Below are 8,121 nucleotides of genomic sequence, written 5' to 3'. Positions count from 1 at the left end.
ACCTTCATCTGATGTGTTCCATCTTCCACCTGCTGTGTTCCACCTTCCACCTGCTGTGTTCCACCTTCATCTGATGTGTTCCACCTTCCACCTGCTGTGTTCCACCTTCATCTGATGTGTTCCATCTTCCACCTGCTGTGTTCCACCTTCCACCTGCTGTGTTCCACCTTCATCTGATGTGTTCCATCTTCCACCTGCTGTGTTCCACCTTACACCTGCTGTTTCTTGCCTCTTGCTGTGCAATGCTGTGAATCCCTGATCTAGTGGCTCTGCTCCTTCTACTGCATCCCAGAAGGCTGCTGGCCATCTCTGCTGCCAGGCCACTGCTGGCTCACAATCATCTCACTGCCCACCTGACCCCCAGGGCTTTCTTACACAGAGTTGCTGTGAAGCTCTCAGTCACTGATGGTGTCACTGCAAGAGGATCTTCCCTCCAAAGGGCAGCAGTCTGGGCTTGTCCTTTTTGAGTTTTATAAGGCACTGTCAGTCCTTTTTCTATGAATTCTTGTATTTACACTCCATTCTCATTCAAATCAACAGTTCCACTGCCTTTAATAGAATGAATTTACTAGAATCACGTACGATTGCGATTGTGGATTCACACTATGTTACTACAGGTGAAACTAAAAAATTACATCATCATTTCTAGTCTATTCAGCGAGTAACAGAGGAACAGAGTTTCATCTTTTCTTTGAAAAATAATATGTCAAGAAGAAAAATAGTTTCTTATATAGCTTACATATTTCTCCTGTGATATGATAGCCAAGGTACAAGGCACAAATGGTCATTTAACTTGACAGAGTGATGAAAACCTCACTGTAAGTATTTCTTTTACATTTAAAGGATCATAATCTTTCTCTAAAAACCAAATATATTTATGTCATTACTCATGTGTAGAAACAGAGATTATTAAAGCACAGCTGTTGCTCCCTCATTGTTCTTCAGCCTTCTCCTCTACCAGCCAACTATATCACCAGTTACTCCTGCTCTCTACAGCTGCACGTTTTCTGCAGATCACAAGTGTAGCAATAAGGTGGCAAGAAACACCTGGGACCTTTTCAGAATTCTTGCTGGTGCATCTGGAGTTCCCAGGATTGTTAGAGCACTGAGACTAATGGAAACACTTTTATGACCAATTTGCAACCTGGCACCACGTGAGCCAGATGAGTTGATGAAAGCTGGTGATTTATTAGGGGCATTATAGCAGTATTTTGTACAAGACCCTTGACTTGACACTCTGGTCAATTAAATTCTACCTATTTCTTCCCAAAACCTTGTGGAAATGTACTGGGCCAGGAAAAATATATGGTTTTGTGAAGGTTACAATTTAGTGTACTTCTCTTTTAATTTCATTTTTTATGATTTCATGTTTGGAAAAAGTAAGAGATTAACAAAGAAAGAAATAGGTGCTGGAGTATGTATAGACCAAATAGTTACCATTCTTGTTACCTGAAGAAAGGTGAGGTTAGTCTTCTGTTACTTGTTTCTTTTTAAGGTTATGAATAATCTCAGTCTTTAACTGATGCATTTAAATTTTAATGGGAAAGGGTTCAGCATCATCCTGGAGGGTTCAAGGTGCTGCAGAGAGAGAGGTCTGCATATGGCTGAAATGTCTCCATCGAAGGCAAAGGTCAACAACATAAAGTGCCAGAAATGGGGGAGAGGTCATCCCTTCAGAGGCAGTATTTTCTAGCTGCCACTGAGCTCTTTCAAGTGCACTTTGCCTCTAGCTGGGGGAAAAAAAGTAGTCTGGTACACTGCACTTGAAAAGATGTTCTACATCTCAAACTTCCACGGGAAACATCCATGGTTGTTGAATTTAGCTATATTAGAGCATGTGTTTCAAATCCTGTAAACTTACGTGTCCATTAACAGCAATTTAAAAATCTGCCAGCTTTCATAGAATTCTATAAACAAGAATATTCTGAAGAGTTTATCTGCTATTGCTCTGAAAAGAGTCTGATATTTACCAGGGAAAGCATCACCAGTGGAGGTACATGCTTCGTATTGGCTTGCATTCTGTATTGTAATAATATTTGGACTTCCCTCAATGTGAAGTAAGAACACAGTGTTTATATGAGTTGGAAATACAGTACTGGAAAGAAGCAGCTACATAAGTTGATGTTCTTTGAATAGCAGTTGAATAAACTTTCATGGTAAATTTGTTTATTTCTGAACTTAAAAATGGTTCCAGGAAATAGTCATACTGTGACAAAACATTTCACTGTTCTTTGGAATAGACAGGGATTTTATCACAGGATCATGGGCTTTTGAGCTTGCCAGTAAAAGAATGAACAGGCAACACTTTTTGAGTCCTTGTATTTACAAATATAAAGAAGGAGGAAAAAACATCATAATTCTGCAAACTAAGCGTGATAACTGTATTTAAGGTTCCAGGAAACCATTGAAACCCTTACAGTTCCTAGCAGCAGGTTGAAGGAAGAGATTATGGGAATTTGTTAAAATAAGAAGTTGTGGGAAACAGTTACTGTTGAGTTTTGTCATTGCTAATATCACTTTTTTAAATCCTTCTCTATGAATAAGGAGCAAGCAGAATATTTTTACCAAAGCATCCAACCTAAGTGAGCTTTGACGATTATTTTTTTAAAAAACCTGATAGGACTATAGGAAAAATTAGATGTGATGACTTGTAGAAAAAAATATAGAACCTTCTGAATACCAGGGTAGTCCAGAATATATGGTGAATGTGATGCCAGTGAAATGGAATGAGCAGGCCCTTGCCACAGAAGTCATTCAGGTAGCACACTGACTTTTTATTTTAGTTCTTCCACAGGAAGAGCTGTGAAATATGTCTCCAAAGATTTTTGACTTACACCTGTGAGCAAGGACAGATGATGGATGAATTGAGATGTGTGTAATGGCAGCACAAAGATTCCTCTGAGTTTCTCCAGGTCCACCTTTGAAGTACCTTTTTCAAAGCATAGGATGTTCAGATAACATGTCCATAAACAAATCCATGGTAAAGTGCAGGCAGGGATGAGATCCCTGAGCTTTAGCTCTAGCTGTCCTATAAATTATTTGTGTGATTTTTGGATCGTTTACTTCAATGAGCTTTATCCTTTGGGATAAAGCTTTGTACTTGATAAGCTGGCCTGGAGAGTGTTGTCCCAGTGTGAGGTAGGAGAGCACATCTCTTAATACTGAGAGTAGAATGTCTCTGGTGCCTCTCATTGAATTTGAAGGCCAGACTCAAGAATTAAAAGCGTTGACCTTAATTAGGGAATTTAGTGGGCTAAGTGCAACACACATAGTAATTATTATTCAAGGCATCTCTGTGGTTTACCTGACTTGCTCTGGAGAGCCTGGCAGGCCTGTGGCAGCCTGGGCTTTGGATGAACTCAGTGGTATCTGGTGCAAACCAAACATCTCTAGTGAGCACAGGGATCGTTGTGATTTTGTGCTTTCTAGTGCTTCTGTGAAATTTGTATCACCACAGGAGTGGGAGAACCACTCAAAAGCTCCAGTGTGAGGTGTCCAAAATGATGAAATAACTCCAGGCTATGGACCGTGGAACATGACACATATCAGTTCAAACAAATCCAAGAATTACTGTAAACCTTGTAAGGACAGGTACTTGCAATTTTGACCAGAACTCAAGGAAAATAACAGGCAGGAAGAAAAAGTTGCTTCTGATGATACAAGGTTTGGTTGTATGGTTGTAATTAGAATTATGCAGCCTCTTGTTCAGGGAATCAGTGCTGCTGTATGCTCACAGCAAGAAGAGAATAGATGGACAGAGAAAATTATAAAATGCAACATGACAAAGGCATATTGTCTCAATCTCTTTTTATCCAAAATAAGATTTTTTTTTTATTTTTTCCCTTTATTTTGCCTAAAAATTACCAATTTTAATAAAAAACATATTTTTAGGGGATGGCAATAATAGCAGGACAAAATGTTTTTTTCTTCTTCTTCACAGAGACATCTTTTCTTATGTTATGCGTTTGCTTATGCATTATGTTATTTGTTTTGTTATGTGACCTGTTAAGAAATGCTAAACTTCATCAAACTTCTTCAACCTCTCATTCTTTCATAGCTAATGATGTATCTTGTGGTGCCAAATCATGAAAGATTTTCTAGAATAATTTTTTCTACTACTAGCAGGAGTAACAACATATTTTCCCACATAAAAACTCTTAGATACAGTGACTCGTGTTTAAAGTATAAACTGGTTTTCAGAATTGATGTTGTAGTGGAAATCAATGAAACCAGACAAATGAAATTATTATTCTTTTGCAGCTGCAAACACAGGCTATTATATTTGCCCTTCTCCAGCTTCCAAGTTAAACATATAGCTAATTTACTGTAAAGTTGTGCATGCAGACAGGGAGAAGTTCAAGAATGCTTTCCAACACTGAACAGATTTTGGAGATGGCAGGTGATAGTGGTTAAGTGATGCTGAGGATCATTTTTTCTGGCTAACTCCTTGGCTTTCTCTGCCCCTCCCTTCCTCACTCGCTGCATTCCTCCCCACTCCCTTCTTGCTTTTATCTGCAGCCAGTCTCCTTCCTCAGACCTCAGCTGTCCAAAGGCTTTTGCTTGCTGCTTTTTTCCTGCCCTTGGTGTAGTTTTACCTCACTTCTGTTGGTGTCTAAAGAGAGAGATGGAATGCTTTCCCTTGCCAGTAAAACCTGGGGTGATCCACAGAGATTCAACACCCCTGAAGGGATGGAGCTAGTCAGCCAAGCCTATCACTTGGGGGTATCACTGTAAATCAGGGGTTACCATTGCTGTGACTCCGTGGGAGACTTACCCACAGGTTTTAACTGGACCAGGGCTGAGACCTTAGAGCACTGAAAATAGAAACTTTTCTGCCAATGTTTTAAAGAGGTCTCTTGCAAGGAGAATGCCCTGGTCATTGGGGACCCCCCCTGCACTGGAGTGAGTGAGCTTTCAGAAAGGAGCAAAAGTTCAGAAGAGAAAAAAAGATAAATGCATTTTGTCTGAATACTTCAGTTAGAGAATTGGACAATAGCATAACAGATACAACTTTATTTGTTTTGGCTCTCTCACAAAGAGAAATCTCAAACTCCAAAGATACACAAGAGTAGAGGCTAAACAAAGGGGTGAATTGAATAGAAAATGAGTTTGCTTGCTCATATGTGAGAAAAAGCAAAATACCTTTATAAGCCAGTCCCTCCCATGGGAAGTTCTTGCAAATAAGGACTGAGTGTGAGCAGAGCAGTAATTTGGGTGACACTGGTAGCTGCATCTCTGGGCTTGTTGGTGGTGCCAAATGCCTCCTAAAAAGTTTCCTCCCAGAGCAGTGGGCTGGAGGGGCTGAAAATCTCTTGGTACAGTGCCAGTCCACAGTAGGTGCTTCACATAGATAACACAAGTTGTTTATTATGACTGCAGATCTCTCTTCAAGAGTTAAGCAGTTCTGATTGGGGCTGGCAATGTATTTATGTATTTTTAACAAAGCATGATTGTCTGCTGAGTAAAACTGCAAGCAGAAATATTTATGAAACAGTTGCCCAAGTAAAACATAGATGTACAAAAGCTAGTATACCCCTCAGTGAAAAAAAAAAAGGCTTCTATCTTGATGATGGTTCTTGTTTTGGTTGTATCAGGAGAGTTAATGCAAAGTCAGACTATTATATCCCCAGTGAAGCTGAGAAAACAGTATCACTCAGCAAACAAAGTCAGTCCCTCCTGGTTTAGAAATTAATAGTCTTTTGTCCTGCAGGGAGGTTTAATTTGGCTTGAATTAGCAGAAATGTCATTGCAATGGGTATGCAATGATGGAAATCAAGTCTGGCTGTGAAGTAGTGCACCATTTTGAATGCAGGCTATCACAGACCAAGGATACAAATGAGGCTTGGATGTAAAAGTACTAAGACTTTAGAATCAACATGCATTTTTCAAGGCAGATCTGCATTGCGGTTTCACCAAGGAAAAGATCAGAAAAATGTGTCCTTTTTTAATTGGAAAAAGGTTTTCTGACACTCTGAACACCCCTCAGGCAACAGAAAGACATATTTTATAACACCTATTTTATCACACTGATGAAAATTTATGCTTGCAGAAGTTTTATGGTTGATAGCAGTGATAATTAATCCCAAAATCCCATCAGTTGTATAGTAGTTATAGTGTTGTGCTATGTTATTAATAAATAACATGCTATTTCTCCAGGGTGAAGATTCTCATGCAAGAAATGTATTTTCAATATAAGATTCTATTGTTATGCTGGTTGAGTATGTCTAGCAATTCAGTAAACTGTATTATTAATTTTCCATTATTATTAATGAATTAATTTTCAATTATCTATGGCAGTAATTGTCTGTGATAGTCTGCTTTCTGGACCAGTTTTGTAGTTTCTCCAAAACCAACAAAACATGTAATTACAATAGGATAGTTTATGATAAGATATGAAATGCCTTAATTATATTTTGGGAGCAGACCTGTATGTTGCAATTAAATTATTTAGTAGTTTTGATAACACCTGCTTAAGATCTTCCTATTCTTCTAAAAAAAAAGAAAACCCAAAAATCATGAATGTTCTTTGTTCAGTTTTGTGTATACAAAATTTGTGGTGTCCAGCAGTGGTGGCTTTTAGGGCTACTTAGGAATTACTTGCTCCTCTGTCAAAGTCTCTCCAAAAAGGCTGCAAGTGTTGCTGTCCTGTATAGTTTGCAGTATTTTGGGTGCACTGTGTGATAAGCTGCCCACTGCTGCAGCCCACAGCCATACTGCCAGGGCTGTTTAAAAGGGTCAGGAGGTGCCCAGGGACTCCTCAATGTTGATGTGTTGATTGTGGACCAGCACTTGTGTTTGGCATTGATCCCTCTGCACACTGAGCTCCCTCCAGAGCAGCAGCATGGGGATCTCAGGTCAGCTTCACCTGTGCACAGCAGCTGAGTTTGAGAAATCATCTGGGCGTTTGTAGACCTCATTCAAAACCAAAACCTTTGGGTTCAGAAGCTCTAGGCAGTTCTGTTGTCTGGGTTGCACTTGTTTCAGGATAAGAAGGTGTGGATTTACTCATCAGGACACACAGGGATTCCTTTGCACAGAAACCACCAGAATTGGATTAATACAGCACAGCAGCAGGAGAAGTTTGTTCCTTAATTAGAAACATAACTCTCACTTACTTAGCAGATCTGGCCCTGCTAACCTGGAAGGAACCTCTGTGCTGTTATAAACTCTGGTAGGAGCCACTTTGACCTCTAGCTGGGCTGAAGGAGGTGGGAGAAGTCCATCACTGTTCTCCATGTGCTCCCCCTGTGGACACTCTGCCATTCCTTACTCAAGGCAAGTGGAATGTTTCCTCACAAGGCCCCTGGTGAGTCAAACCCCATAAATGGCCCCTACCCACACAAGCATCTTCAGTCAGAAATAGATCTGTTACAGAGCTGTTTTACAGGGTAGCTTTAGGAATAGTTTAAGCCATAAAAACCACCTGTGAAGTGTTAGAGACTCGTTGCTTATAGCAAATCAGAGCAGGAAATTACTTTCTTCTTAGGATATGCTCCTCTCCTGGACTTACAGCTAGGCAAAGCTATGGTAGGTGTGTCTGCTCAGTGAGACAAAAAGTTGCTGAAATTGTAGGAGAAAAGGAGATTCTTCTTCAGAGTAATTAAACTGCACTGGAAAAATGCTCTGTTCTTGTCATTCGGTACTTGCTGAGTGTTCATAAAAATAATAATAAAAAAGAACAGAAAGAAAAGCATCCAAAACACAATTAGATTTTTGCAGAATACAACAATTTATCAACTGTAACCCACAAAAGTCACTGAAGCCACCTTTTCCCACTTCCTCCCTAAGAAAAAGGAGATCTGTGTTGTATGAAACACGGATCAGAGAGTGCAGCAAGTCCTGAAGATGCTCTTGACAAACGCACCAAAATTTTTAGCAGGAAGTGGCATATCCCTCTCTTTTTCACTTTGAATCCAAGCATTTGTGTTCATTCTCTTTGGTATAACTTCAACCTGCTACATACTAAGCCTCACCTACTTCAACCTGGTGTCAGATTATCTGCAGAGTAGAATTTTGTTAGGTTTTAACATTCCTTCCAGACCTTATATTAATTGGGTTGTGTTTGGTTTGGAATCTAGTGATGAAAATGGTCATGGGTTATCACTGAAGAGCTCAAAATAA

This window comes from Cinclus cinclus, chromosome 4, assembly GCF_963662255.1.
Source record: "Cinclus cinclus chromosome 4, bCinCin1.1, whole genome shotgun sequence".
NCBI lineage: Eukaryota > Metazoa > Chordata > Aves > Passeriformes > Cinclidae > Cinclus > Cinclus cinclus.
Note: the sequence above shows the minus strand (reverse complement) of the source record.